We start from the raw sequence: 20,330 nt of genomic DNA on the forward strand, positions 1-20,330 counted from the left end.
TTAGTAAATATACTTTCATGGATTATGGCTCATAGTGGGTATGATAACATGATGAAGGGGCATGTGGAATACATATATGAAGGCCTTGAAAAGAATGGAAGTATTGAGACAAAGACCACAAGGAAGCCTAAGCGTTGCAGCTACTGTCGCAAGAGAGGTCATAACATTGCTACATGTTCTATAAGGAGAATGTTGAGGGTAAAGACTACTCCTTCGTAGATGCTGAAAGTGATGAGTATATTCACACTGAATGGTTTGATGATGAAGATGTAAGTACAATAAATTTGTTGAGTATATTTTGTTACATATGATATTGTATGGTAGCTCATTAGCCTTCCTATTTGCTGTTTTGATCCAGGAATATTTAGATTCCTCAAGGTATTACGAGTAGAGTGGTGGCAAAACTGAGTCCTCAATAGAAATCGATTCTGGTAGTATAAAATGTTTTAAATTTTATTTTTATTTTTTATTATACTTATTTTACTCTTTTTAAATTTAAAAATATGTCACTTAAATTTCAGGGACAAATGATAATGATGAGGCAGAGTTTTGAACCATCCGTTACATCAATCAAAGACGAGTTTAAATTCCTTTTTTTCTGTTATTTCTATTAATTTTGCTTTTGGAATATGTTTACATTACTCTGAATCTTAAAAATTTTAGAACAAGTGAATGAGTTATTCATTTTTTTGTGAATGCACTTACTTTTGGATGATTGTTGCTACTTAGTGTTTATAGCCAAGAATGTTTTCATTGATGTTAAATTGCTTTACAGGTTGCTAGACTTCATAAAATGAATAATATATGGTTGATTGTGCTGCCATTTTAGTGATTTTTGGAATTTTGATTCATGTTGTGACTTAGTTGGATCTATATCAAAGAACCTTGAATATATATAGTTGATAGATAGGAGATCAGAGTGCACATCTCTTTCATCAAAAAGTGAAGTTTTTGATAATATTTTGTCTCTGTGATCTTTTAACAGGAAAATTATATTGATGCATTTGTTTTTCTACCAAGTCATAGCCCACCATTATTTACAACTTATGGAGTTGTCTATTTGCATTCTCATCTGTGGGAAAAATCAGAGTTATGGATGGTGGAATTAGAAGTTACAAATTGAATTTTTTCTATGAAATATGAATGTTTTGGTGCAAAATATTTAGATTGCATTTTACATAAACCTTTGCACCCTTTAAGTTTCAAAGAAGTGACTCCATAGTAATGTGGGAATCAATTAGAATTCAATAGGTTTAACACCCGCCATTTAGGAAACTATAAATAAACAGATCTCAAACCTTTACTAATATCTCTTATGATGTTTAAGATAAAAAATAACAATAAATAGATCAACGGAGAAAATGGTCGTGACCAGTTAAAAGTCACTCAACAACACAGAAATTTGGACAGTCCTGTGGTAGGTGAAGTGCAACTGCAGGATCAAACCAAGCATTGAATATGAGTATCACCAAAGATTACATGAAAAGAAAGAGATCAAATTGAGCCGAATTTTACTCTGTTAGAGCAACTGCAGGATCTAAAACTTTTGAACCAGAATCAAACACCAATTTTCTCATTATATTTATCTATTTATCATTCTAGAAAAATGATATTATCACACTTCTTTTTTGTAATGCCACTCCACATATAATCATACATAATTTTTTTTAAAATAAGAGTGATAGTATTCATTCCCATCTCTTGTCCTTGATTGATGATGCCAAAGTAAGAAAAAACCATACAGTGATAGTACAAAAGCATAAATTGATGCGGTCCTAAATTCATATTTTACCTCAACATACAGGATTGGTCCTACTGAATATAACAAAAGTGCGCACTAAGCTTTCAATGGAAGCAGCATGGTCAAATAAATCAATAATGGAAGCAACTATTTGGGTACCATTCAGAGTTAAATAATTAATATATAGGTGGATAGTAATATTCAGCTACTGCAGTGGGCACACAAGGAAGAAACAATTGGTGAAAATAGAAATACTTGTGGCAGCAATTTGATTGCAGAATTTAACACCAATAACAAAATAAAGAGGTCTTAAGTGAATCTATTGGGTCTAGAGATCTTCATTCCATATTTATTGTTAAACAACTTCATGAAATAGGAAAAAAAACTAGCATAAAAAAACCTGAATTGCAACTAAATAATCTGAAAACTAGATACCACAAACTAGTGTATAGAAATAACAAATAATCAATTGTTGGTTGAGTTGAACTAATGCTTACTAGCGTTGTCCATAATGGTCTTTCTCAATTCATTGGGGTGACATTTTTTGGCATTTGATAGAGGAATTGCTTCATTGGACAGCAACTTTGCATGGATCTTGGCGGGTTATGGTTGTTTGATCTAGTTCCATGACATCATCCTCATCTTCTGACTCATCAAGACATATATTTGAGTCCACATCCATATTAAATATTGACTTAAGATCACTCTTTTTGTGATTTTCCATAATTTTGCATATCTTATAAGGGGTTGTGATAGGATTGGTTTTGCTTCAACTTAAGCTTGACATAAATGGAATTTATGCGTTCAATCATGGACTTCAATAGAATTTGTTCCTCTCGAATACTATTGTTAGCTCTTTAATGTCCTACAGGTAGTAGATACAACATAGGTAATTTAAAACACAAATGCATTAAAATTTAAAAATAGGACACAAATATTTGTTGGTCTTACATACCTCTAAATCAGCCATAACTCTTCTTTCAAAGGAGTTCATTAGAGCACTTGGAGGTGCACATGAGTTAGGTAAACTGAACCAATAATGATAATAATAAGATATAATTCAACCAATTGTAGTAGCAAAAATAACAATGAAAGTAATGAATTTAGTATAGCCTTTACCCATGGCTATTATTGGTTGCCATTGATCAGAGCAATTCTCCCTCTAGGTTTTTTTTCTTTGAACAGACTCCTTTCTTGCAAGATCCCATCACATACACGCCTTTTGATCCTTCGATATCATCTCTGTGATTTTTTTTAAATATCAGTATAGAGATATGACATAATTAGTCCATTAATAGAAATTGATTTGATTTCTTAAATGTAGATTTTTTTTCTGATTTATTTTTCAAAATCTTCTCCAATTAAGGTAATCATTCAATAAAAGAAGAATGTGAATGCGTAATTAAAGGAGATGAAAATTTGTAATTACCTGATAGCGTATGCACCATGACGATGATGAGTTGCTGCATCGTCATCGCCATCTCCCATGCCAACCTTTTCCATTGTTGCAGTGCTTCCAATTTCTCCTTTTGTTCTCACCTCAACTATTGAAGATATTAGGGCATCATCTATTTTGTATTCATGTTTTTTAAGTCTCTTCCTGAGAGTGAGAGGGTCTAAAACGATAATTAAGTTTTGTTCTTTGGTGGGTCCTTGACCCCAAAATAAAATGAAATAAGTAAATAAAATTGATTTTGAATTTTCAAAATTGATTACAAGTGTTATTAATAACTTATAAACTATAATGTAAAAAATTATATCTAATATATCTTTAAACATTTTAAAAAATTTATTAATAACTTTCTATTTATAACTTCTTTACTAAATAGAAGTACTTTTGTATTTATTTCAACAATACTTATATTTTAAACTTCTTAATACCACTAGCTTAGTAGATGACTCGTGTACACTTTCATGGTGCACCGTAGAAGTGCGCAGGTTACATTGGTACATTTGGACTAACAGCTCTAGAAATTTGATAATTAAAGTTAGAAGTAATTCAAACTAAGCTAAACCAGACCAAACTTAACATTAACTCACTAAAAGCTCACAAAATAAGTCGATTGTTTGGACATGAAAGACTAATAATAAAGGTTGTATTAGGTTAAGTAAGTTGGTGCACGAAATTATGATCTCAGGCACGGCGCCAAAAACTCTATACGCACATCTTAATAAATTGTTTTTCATTCACAACTTCGATACAACTAACCAGCAAGTGCACTGGGTCATCCAAGTAATAAAACCTTACGTGAGTAAGGGTCGATCCCACGGAGATTGTTGGTATGAAGCAAGCTATGGTCACCTTGTAAATCTCAGTCAGGCGGATATAAAATAATTATGGAGTTTTCGAAATTAAATAATAAATAGACAGAAAATAAAGATAGAAATACTTATGTATATCATTGGTGAGAATTTCAGATAAGCGTATGGAGATGCTTTCGTTCCTCTGAACTTTTGCTTTCCTGCTGTCTTCATCCAATCAGTCTTACTCCTTTCCATGGCTAGCTTTATGTAAGGACATCACCATTGTCAATGGCTACTTTTCATCCTCTCTGTGAAAATGGTCCGATGTGCTGTCACTGCATGGCTAATCATCTGGAGGCATCACCGTGGTCAATGGCTGCATCCTATCCTCTTGTGAAAATGGTCCAAATGCTCTGTCACAGCACGGCTAATCATCTGAGGTTCTCGATCATACTGGAATAGGATTCACCCTCCTTTTGCGTCTGTCACTACGCCCAGCACTCGTGAGTTTGAAGTTCGTCACAGTCATTCAATCCCAGAGTCATACTCAGAATACCACAGACAAGGTTTAAACTTTCCGAACTCTCATGAATGCCGCCATCAATCTAGCTTATACCACGAAGATTCTGATTAAGAGATCCAAGAGATACTCATTCAATCTAAGGTGGAACGGAAGTGGTTGTCAGGCACACGTTCGTGGGGGAATGATGATGATTGTCACGTTCATCACATTCATGTTGAAGTGCGAATGAATATCTTAGAAGCGGAATAAGTTGAATTGAATAGAAAAACAGTAGTACTTTGCATTAATTCATGAGGAACAGCAGAGCTCCACACCTTAATCTATGGAGTGTAGAAACTCTACCATTGAAAATACATAAGTGAAAGGTCCAGGCATGGCCGAATGGCCAGCCCCTTTGATCTAAGAACCAGACGTCCCAAGATGTCAAATACAATAGTAAAAAGTCCTATTTATACTAAACTAGTTACTAGGGTTTACAGAAGTAAGTAATTGATGCATAAATCCACTTCCGGGGTCCACTTGATGTGTGCTTGGGCTGAGCTTGAAGTTTCCACGTGGAGAGGTCATTCTTGGAGTTGAACGTCAGTTTGTAACGTATTTCTGGCGTTCAACTTTGGCTTGTAACGTTTTTCTGGCGTTTAACTCCAGACTGCAGCATAGAACTGGCGTTCAACGCCCTTTTGCATCGTCTAAACTCGGCCAAAGTATGGACTATTATATATTGCTGGAAAGCCTTGGATGTCTACTTTCTAACGCAATTAGAAGTGTGCCATTTTGAGTTTTGTAGCTCCAGAAAATCCACTTTGAGTGCAGGGAGGTCAGAATCCAACAGCATCAGCAATCCTTCTTCTACATCTGAATCTGATTTTTGCTCAAGTCCCTCAATTTCAGCCAGAAAATACCTGAAATCACAGAAAAATACACAAACTCATAGTAAAGTCCAGAAATGTGAATTTAATATAAAAACTAATAAAAACATCCCTAAAAGTAACTAGATCCTACTAAAAACATACTAAAAACAATGCCAAAAAGCGTATAAATTATCCGCTCATCACAACACCAAACTTAAATTGTTGCTTGTCCCCAAGCAACTAAAAATCAATTAGGATAAAAAGAAGAGAATATACTATAAATTCCAAACTATCAATGAAACATAGCTCCAATCAGATGAGCGAGACTTGTAGCTTTTTGCCTCTTGAATAGTTTTGGCATCTCACTTTATCCATTGAGGTTCAGAATGATTGGCATCTATAGGAACTCAGAGTTCAGATAGTGTTATTAATTCTCCTAGTTCAGTATGTTGATTCTTAAACACAGCTACTTTATGAGTCTTGGCCGTGGCCCTAAGCACTTTGTTTTCCAGTATTACCACCGGATACATAAATGCCACAGACACATAACTGGGTGAACCTTTTCAGATTGTGACTCAGCTTTGCTAAAGTCCCCAATTAGAGGTGTCCAGGGTTCTTAAGCACACTCTTCTTTTGCTTTGGACCTTGACTTTAACCGCTCAGTCTCAAGTTTTCACTTGACACCTTCACGCCACAAGCACATGGTTAGGGATAGCTTGGTTTAGCCGCTTAGGCCAGGATTTTATTCCTTTAGGGCCTCCTATCCACTGATGCTCAAAGCCTTGGGATCCTTTTTATTTACCCTTGCCTTTTGGTTTTAAGGGTTACTGGCTTTTTGCTCTTGCCTCTTGGTTTTAAGAGCTTTTGGCTTTTTCTGCTTGCTTTTTTTTTTCCATTTTTTTTGCCATTTTTTTTCTTTTTTTTTTCTGCAAGCTTTTGTATTCACTGCTTTTTCTTGCTTCAAGAATCATTTTTATGATTTTTCAGATTATCAAATAACATGTCTCCTTGTCATCATTCTTTCAAGAGCCAACATATTTAACATTCTTAAACAACAACTTCAAAAGACATATGCATTGTTCAAGCATTCATTCAGAAAACAAGAAGCATTGTCACCACATCAATATAATTAAACTAAGTTCAAGGATAAATTCGAAACTCATATTGTAACACCCTACCACACAAAGCTTTACGCTTAAGTCGTAAAACAGAGTGATGTGGTATTACGACCTCTAAAATAAAATGAGTACATATAATAGCAGAAGAGTTATAATAAGCTAGGAGCCTTGAAGGATAGGGGAAATAAAAATCGCGAGATAAAAGCGCAACGCTCAAGGAACGAGTTAACTTGCATGCTAAGAAAACTGTAACTGGCAAACATAAGATAACAGAAGTAGGGATAGAGTGCCAAAGATACAAAATAACAAGCTCCTAACTCAGCCTGCGAAGTCAAGACTGGCCGGAGAATATTTACACATATATACATACATATCCAAAACCCAAAAGTACATACACACAATCCTGCCTCTCCATAAACCTCTAAGAGGATCAAAAAGGACAAGTTATGCGGAGAGAAAGCTAAGTACATATATATACATCACTGTACAACAAAACTATACAACAACACTATCCAGTAACCCCTCCGCTTTAAGAGTCCAGACGCCTAACGAGATGGCTCCCGACCTGCATCTGAAAAACAACAACATAGTATGGAATGAGAACCGGAGGTTCTCAGTATGGTAAAGGTGCCACACACATAATATATAAGGTCCTGAGAATGCCAGAGGCAATCCTAGAACACCGACACTCAGATTATAGAGCTTAAAGTATTAAATAGAAGCCATAAAAGGTGGTTTCCTAAAAATATTTAATCCTAACTTAACTTGACCTTAAATCTAAGTCCTATACTGCCATTCCTCCATACCTCCAACTCCATCATGCATTTTCACAAACAAATAGGCAGATAAAGGCAAACACAAGAAGGTTACAACTACTGCAGGTAACAAATACACATTTAGCATGGCAAATACAGATAGGCACACCCAATTAGAGCACAAGCAAGTAATTCAAGTAATATGTATATGATGCATGCCTGTCCTATGGCTGATGAGGCTCATCTGTCGGTTATCCAGCCAACCCGACAAGTCTGAATTGTCCTTAGACGGTCCCCCGACGTGCATCCCCAAGAGTCTATGCATAGATTTTTCTCAAATAATCAATATTGCTCAATGGGGGTAACATTCCCGGGAATTTATATAGTGCCCGGTCACACTTACGTCGTAGGGTCAACAGAGTATCGAGTTTTCAACCTGGTACACGTGGTGGCAAGCCACGGCACTTAATCCAGGGAATCTCGTATCTCAGATTATTCAAATTCATAAGCCATATAAATAATTCAATTATAATTCCTCAACATCCACATCATTCTCAATTGCATCTCATTCATCATCATACATTAAACATATTCAATCCTTATCCTTCATTATCACACCTCCCATTCCGTCCATAAATAGTTTCAATTCAAAACATAATTCATTCTTTTCTAAGAATCAAACTTCAAACTTAAAACATACTCACTTTCTTAATAACTCAAAATCAAACTATATAACATTTAAATCTAAATCTCTTTTAAATAATCATCTAAATAAAATCTCTAATTTTTTATAAAATTTCGGCAGCATCTCCTCTAAAACTCGGACTTTGCCACCCTTTTCGGGTCCAAACCTGCTTTCTTTTCCAATTCAACATACCCTTCCTCATCATCATAACAGTCACCACAATAAATCTACTTCAGATTAACAATTATATTCATACAATATTCAAATCCAACAACCAAAATTCAACTAAGGATCATAGTTCACTAATCCTAGGCTTCTAACACATAATATCTCAAATCAATAATTCACCAAATCATTAGCACTAAACCAACCATGTTCATCAACAATAACATTCACCATCCAAGATTAATAACTAATTATCCAATAAACTTTAACCAAATATATTCATCAACAAATTACTAAACATTAAACATACACCTGCATTCCAACTTATCCTATGGCCGTCTAGCCTAAGTTTTCACAGAACATTATATATTAAATGCAAGAAACCTAAACCATACCTCAGCCGATTTCCACGTAACGACCAAAGCTATTTATTCAAAACCAAGACAGCCCCTCAAAACTCAACTAATCCGCTTCCTCCAAGTTCCAGTATTCACAATTTCAAGCTCCAATTATTTATTTTCAACCTAATACACATTCATAATACATATATACCCAATTTAATACTCAAAGCTCAAATTTAATGAAATTAAAATATAATTATCGTATCCTCACCTTACCCAAGCTTCACATAAGCAAGAGTGAACGTTTCTCTCAAGCTAATTGGATCCTAAAACATCAGAAATCAAAGAAATTCAATATTCCCACTTAAAATTCGAAAATTGGGGGAAGATGAAGTTGAGAGTGAAATAGCAAGTTACCTATGAAATTGTTCCGGTAGAAATGTAGAGCTCGACGCGGTAGACGCGTGGCCGCAAACGGTGCGGCAATCGGAGCTCGGACGGAGAAGTTACGGGATTTGGAAGGTTACCGTAAGGGTTCGGGAGTGTTTTTCTTCTCCCTGGGCATTTTCACGCTGCAGCTGGTGAAATGGAGAAGAAGGGCTTTCGGGCTCATTAAAAGTGTGGGTCCGGTTGGACCGACGGTTCGGTTTGGGTCCGGTTCAACCGGTTCGGCCCATTCGGTCTAATTTTGGACCGTTCGGTCCAATTTTAGACCGTTTTCTTTGAAATTGGTGTCAAAATTCTCGTTTCGATGAGATCTATCCTAATTTAATATAATATTCACATTTCTAATCTTCCTTATTAAAAATTAATTTATTGACTAATTATCTACTAATTTAACCGGGGTTTACATCCTACCCACCTAATAAAGAATTTTGCCCTCAAAATTCAAATCTAGTTACCTGAAAAGAGATGTGGATAGTCCTTTCGCATATCTGATTCGAGCTCCCAGGTATGTTCCTCGATACCAGCTCGACTCCAAGCCACTTTTACCAATGATACTTCCTTTCCGCGTAATCGTTTAATATTAGTATCATCAATTCTCACTGGAATCACTGGAAGTGTTAGATCTTCTCTCACTTGGATTGGTTCTGGTTCTAGAATATGACTTGCGTCAGGAGTGTACTTCCTAAGCTGAGACACATGAAACACATCGTGCAAATTCGAAAGATATGGCGGTAAGGCAATTCTATAAGCCACTGGCCCAATCCTCTTCAGAATCTCAAACGGTCCAATATAACGGGGATTTAGTTTCTTAGTCTTAATAGCTCTTCCCACTCCAGTGGTTGGTGTAACTTTCAAAAAGACATGTTCTCCTTCTTCGAATTCCAAAGGCTTTCGCCTCTGATCAGCATAGCTCTTCTGACGGCTTTGGGCTATAAGCATTCGACTACGAATTTTCTTTATCTGCTCAGTCGTTTCAGCTATCATCTCAGGCCCTAACAAACTCCTTTCTCCAGTCTCATACCAACACAATGGAGATTGACATTTTCTGCCATACAGAGCCTCATATGGAGCCATTCCAATGCTCGCATGATAGCTATTATTATAAGCAAATTCTATTAATGGCATATACCGATCCCAGCTTGCTGGCTGGTCCAAAACACAAGCCCTTAGCATATCCTCCAAAGTCTGAATAGTTCTCTCTGACTGACCATCTGTCTGAGGGTGATACGCAGTACTCAAACTTAGCTGAGTCCCAAATGCACGCTGAAAAGCTCCCCAGAATCTTGATGTAAAACGAGGATCCCTATCAGATATAATGGTAGAAGGCACACCATGTAATCTGACAATCTCTTTGATATACATTCGAGCCAATTCCTCCATTGTGCAACTTATTCGGATAGGAAGAAAGTGAGCTGATTTTGTCAGTCGATCCACAACCACCCAAATAGCATCACAACCAGACCGAGTTTTAGGCAAACCTATCACAAAATCCATTGCGATACTCTCCCATTTCCATTGTGGAATCTCTAAAGGCTGAAGGGTTCCTGATGGTCTCTGATGCTCAATTTTAACCTTCTGACACGTTAAACATTTAGATACATGCAATGCCACATCATTTTTCATCCCTGGCCACCAGAACATCGCTTTCAGATCCTGATACATTTTAGTGCTCCCTGGGTGAATTGAAAACCCGCTCTTATGAGCTTCCTTCAAAATATTTTGTCGTAGGTCTCCAACATCAGGCACAATAATCCGGTTCTTGAACCTCCATAAACCATCCTGACCTTCTGACACTCTCCACTGTTTTCCCTGTTCAACTGCTGGTAATACCTTACGTAACACTTCACTATCTTGATGAGTCTTCAGAAGTTCTGATTTAAAATCACTTGAAATCTGAAACTGACTCAAACACAGGATTCCAGATTCTTCTCTAACTCCCAAATTCAAACCTTGGAATGCCTTCAGTAACTCTTCCTCCCGTAGCATCATCCAAGCTGCATATAAAGACTTCCGACTCAAAGCGTCCGCCACAACGTTCGCTTTTCCTGGATGATAATTCAATTCAAAATCATAATCTTTCAGAAGCTCCATCCACCTCCTCTGACGCATATTCAACTCTTTCTGCTCAAAAAGATACTTCAAACTCTTATGGTCTGAGAAAACAAGAAACTTAACACCATAGAGGTAGTGCCTCCAAATCTTTAAAGCAAACACAACAGCAGCAAGTTCTAAATCGTGTGTCGGGTAGTTCATCTCATGCGGCCTTAATTGCCGTGAGGCGTATGCTACAACATTCTGGTGCTGTATCAGAACACACCCCAAACCTTTCAGAGATGCATCACAATACACTTCAAACGATTCACTTGGTTCAGGTAATACCAATACAGGTGCAGTAGTCAACTTGTGCTTCAAAGCCTGGAAACTCTCTTCACATTCCGGAGTCCAGATAAAAGGCGTATCCTTCCTAGTCAACTTAGTTAAAGGTAAGGCGAGCTGTGAAAATCCCTTAATGAATCTGCGATAATACCCCGCCAAACCTAGGAAACTCCTGATCTCTGTCACTGAAGTTGGTCGCTCCCAATTCATCACTGCTTCCACCTTAGCAGGATCCACAGCTATCCCCTGCTTACTCACCACGTGGCCGAGAAACTTCACTTCACTCTTCCAGAACTCACATTTAGATAACTTAGCATATAACTTCCTATCTCTCAGAATTTGCAGCACAGTTCGCAAGTGATCAGCATGCTCCTCTTCAGTCTTAGAATAAACAAGAATGTCATCAATGAAGACAATAACAAACTTGTCCAGATACGGTCGAAAAATTCGGTTCATATAATCCATAAATACTGCCGGGGCATTAGTTAACCCAAAAGACATCACTGTATACTCATAATGACCATAACGCATTCTGAAAGCAGTTTTCGGAATATCCTTATCTCTAACCCTTATCTGATGATACCCTGATCGCAGGTCAATCTTAGAAAACACACCGGCACCCTGTAACTGATCCATTAGATCATCGATTCTAGGCAACGGATATTTATTCTTCACAGTGATCTTATTCAATTGCCGATAATCGACACACAGCCGCATACTCCCATCCTTCTTCTTTACCAGTAACACTGGTGCTCCCCACGGAGAAACACTTGGTCGGATAAAATGCTTACCCAACAGATCTTCCAGCTGAGCCTTCAGTTCAGCCATTTCTAAAGGTGACATCCTATAAGGAGTAATCGAAATTGGACCGGCTTCAGGCACCAACTCGATTGCAAATTCAACCTCTCGGTTAGGTGGGAATTCATTAATATCATCCGGAAACACATCTGGAAATTCACATACAACCGGAATCTGCTCTAAACTCTGATCATCACCTGATACTCCCGCAGTTAATAACATAATACCCTGACATTCAGTTCCAGAACAGTTTACTATCATAGAATTCAAATAGTAACTATTCACTACAACCGGTGCTTCTGACCCTTCCGGCATAAACTGTACTGACTTCTCAGAACAATCAAGCAAAACATGATTCTTGGATAACCAATCCAATCCCAAAATGAGATCAAGACCAGTCATAGGCAAACAAATCAAATCATGCACAAATTCACGCTGTTGTACTCGAAAGGAAACTTGTGGACATCCTATCCTAGTCACCATAGCTTCATGAGTAGCATTATATACTTTCAAATCATAACCTAAAACCACCATTCTCAATCCTAATTCATGGGCCTTTTCAAATGCAATAAATGAATGAGACGCTCCTGAGTCAAATAAAGCATTTAAGATTTTACCAGCCATTTCACAATTACCTCTAATAAGTGTCTCAGATCCCTCAGCACCTATGGTAGAAGTGGTGTATACTCGCCCTGGCTGCTGCACCCTACCAATCTCATACTTCTTCTTCTCAGGGCAATTACTGGCTATATGCCCGGGCTGTCCACAGGAATAGCACACCCCAAGTCCTAGTCTGCACGGAACTCCAGGATGATACTTTCCACACTTCTGACAATTCAGATCCTGCTGTGGCTGCTTCCCAAACCTTTTTCCTTGACTAGCATTAGTATTCGGCCTTATGTAATTACCTTGACCCTGAGTCTGCTGCGGAACAAAGCCTCTACGCTTGAAATTCCTACCTCTCGGAGCAAAGTTCCTCCCTGAAGGCCTCTGAAAAGGCACCCTCAAACTCCCTTTCTCTGCTGCCGCCTTCCTCACACAATCCTCAGCCACCCTACTCTTATTCACCAATTCAGAAAATACCCTGATCTCCATTGGGGCAACGAAGCTCAGAATATCACTCCGAAGACCTCCCTCATATTTAATACATTTCCATTCGGCAAAATCTTCAGGCGCACCTTGACAGATACGAGAAAAGCGACATAACTCCTCAAATTTGCTGGTATACTCAGCAACAGTCATCTGTCCCTGCTTTAACTGCATTAATTCAAGTTCCTTGGCATTTCTGGCTGAATTAGGAAAGTATTTCTTATAGAACTCTGTCTGAAAAACCTCCCAAGGAATCGCAGCACCATCAGGCTGCAGGATACGTCGTGTTCCCTGCCACCAATACTGAGCTTCACCTTGCAACTGATAAGTTCCAAATTCAACCCATTGCTCTTCAGGAACCTGTTGTGCCTGTAATGCCCTTTCCATAGCCTGAATCCAATTATCTGCATCAGTGGGATTTGAGGTTCCCCTAAAAGTTGGAGGGCGAACTTTCAGAAATGTAGCAAGTGTCATAGGACCGTCCTCATCATTATTGTTCCCATGATTACCCTGATTTATCTGATTACCCAGTGCCTCGGCTGTCGCCTGCATAGCTGCAGCCATATTTCCCAGGGCAGCCATAAAGTCTACTGGATCAGTCCCTATGGGAGCAGGAGTAACGGTGCCTGTCCTACCTCTACCTCGCCCGCGACCGCGTCCGCGAGTCGACATCTGGTCCCTATACACACCAAACAAGTGATATTAAGTTGATCAGTCTCAATATCGCAGGTCTAATGCTTTAAGTTCCAAATGCATGCTCACAAACGTTTATGCCATATATATCAGTCAGATATCCTAATAGCACATAAACACATATACAGAGAATGCACAGAAGCACAATCAGTCCGTCTTTCAGGCTCTATAGGAACGAACTGCTCTGATACCATAATGTAACACCCTACCACACAAAGCTTTACGCTTAAGTCGTAAAACAGAGTGATGTGGTATTACAACCTCTAAAATAAAATGAGTACATATAATAGCAGAAGAGTTATAATAAGCTAGGAGCCTTGAAGGATAGGGGAAATAAAAATCGCGAGATAAAAGCGCAACGCTCAAGGAACGAGTTAACTTGCATGCTAAGAAAACTGTAACTGGCAAACATAAGATAACAGAAGTAGGGATAGAGTGCCAAAGATACAAAATAACAAGCTCCTAACTCAGCCTGCGAAGTCAAGACTGGCCGGAGAATATTTACACATATATACATACATATCCAAAACCCAAAAGTACATACACACAATCCTGCCTCTCCATAAACCTCTAAGAGGATCAAAAAGGACAAGTTATGCGGAGAGAAAGCTAAGTACATATATATACATCACTGTACAACAAAACTATACAACAACACTATCCAGTAACCCCTCCGCTTTAAGAGTCCAGACGCCTAACGAGATGGCTCCCGACCTGCATCTGAAAAACAACAACATAGTATGGAATGAGAACCGGAGGTTCTCAGTATGGTAAAGGTGCCACACACATAATATATAAGGTCCTGAGAATGCCAGAGGCAATCCTAGAACACCGACACTCAGATTATAGAGCTTAAAGTATTAAATAGAAGCCATAAAAGGTGGTTTCCTAAAAATATTTAATCCTAACTTAACTTGACCTTAAATCTAAGTCCTATACTGCCATTCCTCCATACCTCCAACTCCATCATGCATTTTCACAAACAAATAGGCAGATAAAGGCAAACACAAGAAGGTTACAACTACTGCAGGTAACAAATACACATTTAGCATGGCAAATACAGATAGGCACACCCAATTAGAGCACAAGCAAGTAATTCAAGTAATATGTATATGATGCATGCCTGTCCTATGGCTGATGAGGCTCATCTGTCGGTTATCCAGCCAACCCGACAAGTCTGAATTGTCCTTAGACGGTCCCCCGACGTGCATCCCCAAGAGTCTATGCATAGATTTTTCTCAAATAATCAATATTGCTCAATGGGGGTAACATTCCCGGGAATTTATATAGTGCCCGGTCACACTTACGTCGTAGGGTCAACAGAGTATCGAGTTTTCAACCTGGTACACGTGGTGGCAAGCCACGGCACTTAATCCAGGGAATCTCGTATCTCAGATTATTCAAATTCATAAGCCATATAAATAATTCAATTATAATTCCTCAACATCCACATCATTCTCAATTGCATCTCATTCATCATCATACATTAAACATATTCAATCCTTATCCTTCATTATCACACCTCCCATTCCGTCCATAAATAGTTTCAATTCAAAACATAATTCATTCTTTTCTAAGAATCAAACTTCAAACTTAAAACATACTCACTTTCTTAATAACTCAAAATCAAACTATATAACATTTAAATCTAAATCTCTTTTAAATAATCATCTAAATAAAATCTCTAATTTTTTATAAAATTTCGGCAGCATCTCCTCTAAAACTCGGACTTTGCCACCCTTTTCGGGTCCAAACCTGCTTTCTTTTCCAATTCAACATACCCTTCCTCATCATCATAACAGTCACCACAATAAATCTACTTCAGATTAACAATTATATTCATACAATATTCAAATCCAACAACCAAAATTCAACTAAGGATCATAGTTCACTAATCCTAGGCTTCTAACACATAATATCTCAAATCAATAATTCACCAAATCATTAGCACTAAACCAACCATGTTCATCAACAATAACATTCACCATCCAAGATTAATAACTAATTATCCAATAAACTTCAACCAAATATATTCATCAACAAATTACTAAACATTAAACATACACCTGCATTCCAACTTATCCTATGGCCGTCTAGCCTAAGTTTTCACAGAACATTATATATTAAATGCAAGAAACCTAAACCATACCTCAGCCGATTTCCACGTAACGACCAAAGCTATTTATTCAAAACCAAGACAGCCCCTCAAAACTCAACTAATCCGCTTCCTCCAAGTTCCAGTATTCACAATTTCAAGCTCCAATTATTTATTTTCAACCTAATACACATTCATAATACATATATACCCAATTTAATACTCAAAGCTCAAATTTAATGAAATTAAAATATAATTATCGTATCCTCACCTTACCCAAGCTTCACATAAGCAAGAGTGAACGTTTCTCTCAAGCTAATTGGATCCTAAAACATCAGAAATCAAAGAAATTCAATATTCCCACTTAAAATTCGAAAATTGGGGGAAGATGAAGTTGAGAGTGAAATAGCAAGTTACCTATGAAATTGTTCCGGTAGAAATGTAGAGCTCGACGCGGTAGACGCGTGGCCGCAAACGGTGCGGCAATCGGAGCTCGGACGGAGAAGTTACGGGATTTGGAAGGTTACCGTAAGGGTTCGGGAGTGTTTTTCTTCTCCCTGGGCATTTTCACGCTGCAGCTGGTGAAATGGAGAAGAAGGGCTTTCGGGCTCATTAAAAGTGTGGGTCCGGTTGGACCGACGGTTCGGTTTGGGTCCGGTTCAACCGGTTCGGCCCATTCGGTCTAATTTTGGACCGTTCGGTCCAATTTTAGACCGTTTTCTTTGAAATTGGTGTCAAAATTCTCGTTTCGATGAGCTCTATCCTAATTTAATATAATATTCACATTTCTAATCTTCCTTATTAAAAATTAATTTATTGACTAATTATCTACTAATTTAACCGGGGTTTACACATATACTTCTTGTTCTTTTGAATTAAAAATATTTTTCATTTAAGAGAGGTGATGGATTCATATTCATTACTTTAAGGCATAGACACTTAGACACTAATGATCATGTAATAAAGACACAAACATAGATAAACATTTAACATAAGAAAACGAAAAACAGAAAATTTAAGAACAAGGAATGAGTCCACCTTAGTGATGGTAGCGTTTCCTTCTTGAGGAACCAATGATGTCCTTGAGCTCTTCTATGTCTCTTCCTTGTCTCTGTTGCTTGATCCCTAGTGATTTTGGTGCTCCTATCCTTAGTTGATCCCAATAATTGTGTGGGGGAAAATGTATCCCCTGAGGTATCTCAGGGATCTCTTGATTTGCAGTCAAATGTTCTACCACTGAGCTATAGATCCTTTACATGAATCTCTCCATCTCCCATGACTTGGAGGTGGAAGCTTTTGTCTTCCCTTTTCTCTTCTCTCTTTTTTTTTTTTTTGAGGTTTCTCTGGCCTTAGGTGCCATCAATGGTTATGGAAAAACAAAAAGCTTATGCTTTTACCACACCAAACTTAGAATGTTGCTCGCCCTCGAGCAGGAGAAGAAAGAATAGATGAAGAAGAAGATGTGGAAGAAACTAGGATTATGAGGAGGGAAGGTGGGGATCCTGTGGGATCCACAGATCCTGAGATGATCCTGTGAGGTTCACAGATCTTAAGGTGTCAAGGATTTACATCCCTGCACTAATTAGGCATGTAAAATGCCTTTGCATGCAATTCAGGTGTTTAAACGCCGAACTGATGCTTGTTCTGGGCGTTCAACGCCCAGATGCAGCATATTTCTGGCGTTGAATGCCAGCTCCATGCTCTGTTTTGGCGTTGAACACCAGCCAGATGCTCCTTACTGGCGTTTGAACGCCAGTGAACTCCTCCTCCAGGGTGTGTTGTTTTTAATGCTGTTTTTGATTTTTCTTCAATTTTTTCAATTGTTTTTGTGACTCCACATGATCATGAACCTAATAAAACATGAAATAACAATAAAAATAAATTAAAATTAGATAAATAAAAATTGGGTTGCCTCCCAACAAGCGCTTTTTTAATGTCAATAGCTTGACAGTGGGCTCTCATGGAGCCTCACAGATGTTCAGAGCATTGTTGAGACTTCCTAACACCAAACTTAGAGTTTGACTTTAGGGGCTCTGGTTGACTCTGTTTTGAGAGAAGCTTACTGTGCCTCTTTTTCATGTTCACAAAAGGATGTCCTTGGGTCCTCATTCAATTGAAGGACTAGTTCTCCTCTGTTAACATCAATCACAGCTCTTGCTGTGGCTAGAAGGGTCTTCCAAGGATGATGGATTCATCCTCATCCTTCCCAGTATCTAGGATTATGAAATCAGCAGGGATGTAAAGGCCTTCAACCTTTACTAACATGTCCTCTACTTGTCCATAAGCCTGTTTTCTGGAATTGTCTACCATCTCTAATGAGATTCTGGCAGCTTGCACCTCAAAGATTCCCAGTTTCTCCACTACAGAGAGTAGCATGAGGTTTATTCCTGACCCAAGGTCACATAGAGCCTTTTCAAAGGTCATGGTGCCTATGGTACAAGGTATTAGGAACTTTCCAGGATCCTGTTTCTTCTGAGGCAATCTCAGTTGATCCAATGCATTTAGTTTATTGGTGAACAGGGGAGGTTCATCTCCCCAAGTCTCATTGCCAAATAAATTGGCATTCAGCTTCATGATTGCACCAAGGAACTTGGGAATTTGTTCTTCAGTGACATCTTCATTCTCTTCAGAAGAAGAATACTCATCAGAACTCATGAATGGCATAAGGAGGTTCAATGGAATCTCTATGGTCTCTAGATGAGTCTTAGATTCCTTTGGTTCCTCAGAGGGGAACTCCTTATTGATCACTGGACGTCCCAAGAGGTCTTCCTCCTTGGGATTCACGTCCTTCCCTTCCTTCTTGGATTCGGCCATGTTGACTATGTCAATGGCCTTGCACTCTCCTTTTGGATTTTCTTCTGTATTGCTTGGGAGAGTACTAGGAGGGGTTTCAGTGATCTTTTTACTCAGCTGGCCCACTTGTGCTTCCAAATTTCTAATGGAGGACCTTGTTTCATTCATGAAACTTACAGTGGCCTTAGATAGATCAGAGACTAAGTTTGCTAAATTAGAGGTATTTTGTTCAGAGTTCTCTGTCTGTTGCTGAGTGGATGATGGAAAAGGCTTGCTATTGCTAAACCTGTTTCTTCCACCATTATTAAAGCCTTGTTGAGGCTTTTGTTGATCCTTCCATGAGAGATTTGGGTGATTTCTCCATGAGGGATTATAGGTGTTTCCATATGGTTCACCCATGTAATTCACCTCTGCTATTGCAGGGTTTTCAGGATCATAAGCTTCTTCTTCAGAAGATGCCTCTTGAGTACTGTTGGATGCAGCTTGCATTCCATTCAGACTCTGAGAAATCATATTGACTTGCTGAGTTAATATTTTATTCTGAGCCAATATGGCGTTCAGAGTATCAATTTCAAGAACTCCCTTCTTCTGAGGCGTCCCATTACTCACAGGATTCCTCTCAGAAGTGTACATGAACTGGTTATTAGCAACCATGTCAATGAGTTCCTGAGCTTCTGTAGGCATTTTCTTTAGGTGAATGGATCCACCTGCAGAAGTATCCAATGACATCTTAGCTAATTCAGACAGACCATCATAGAATATATCCAGGATGGTCCATTCTGAAAGCATGTTAGAAGGACACTTTTTGGTCAGTTCCTTGTATCTCTCCCAAGCTTCATAGAGGGATTCACCTTCCTTCTGTCTGAAGGTTTGAACATCCACTCTAAGCTTACTAAGCTTTTGAGGAGGAAAGAACTTGGCTAAGAAAGCCGTGACCAGCTTATCCCAAGAGTTCAGGCTATCTTTGGGTTGAGAGTCCAACCACATTCTAGCTCTGTCTCTTACAGTAAAAGGGAAAAGCATGAGCCTGTAGACTTCAGGATCTACTCCATTAGTCTTAACAGTATCACATATCTGCAAGAATTCAGTTAAGAACTGAAAAGGATCTTCAGATGGAAGTCTATAAAACTTGCAGTTTTGTTGCATCAGAGAAACTAATTGAGGTTTAAGCTCAAAATTGTTTGCTCCAATGGTAGGGATGGAGATGCTTCTTCCATGTAAATTAGAATTAGGTGCAGTAAAGTCACCAAGCATCCTCCTTGCATTATTATTATTTTCGGCTGCCATCTCCTCTTCCTGTTCGAAAATTTCTGAAAGGTGCTTGCTAGATTGTTGTAATTTAGCTTCTCTTAGTTTCCTCTTCAGAGTCCTTTCAGGTTCTGGATCTGCTTCAACAAGAATGTTCTTGTCCTTGCTCCTGCTCATATGAAAAAGGAGGGAACAGAAAATTAATAATAGGGATCCTTTTTGCCCAGGTATAGAGGTTCCCTTATGTAAGTAAAAGAAGAAAAGAAGAGTAGAAGAAAAGAAGAAGAGAAAATCTGAACTCAGAGAGAGAGAGGGGGTTCGGATTTTTGGTGAGTGAGGAAGAGATGTTAGTAAATAAATAAATAAAT

General features: G+C 38.3%; 1 non-coding gene across 1 annotated transcript; it reads left to right on the top strand.

Moving 5' to 3' along the window:
* The first annotated feature begins 19,497 nt into the window (after positions 1–19,497).
* On the top strand, positions 19,498–19,605 carry LOC112739324 (small nucleolar RNA R71). The gene has a single exon (XR_003170257.1). It is a non-coding gene; the product is annotated as a small nucleolar RNA R71 (small nucleolar RNA).
* Positions 19,606–20,330: the final 725 nt, after the last annotated feature.

The sequence above is a fragment of the Arachis hypogaea genome, chromosome 13, assembly GCF_003086295.3.
Source record: "Arachis hypogaea cultivar Tifrunner chromosome 13, arahy.Tifrunner.gnm2.J5K5, whole genome shotgun sequence".
Lineage (NCBI taxonomy): Eukaryota > Viridiplantae > Streptophyta > Magnoliopsida > Fabales > Fabaceae > Arachis > Arachis hypogaea.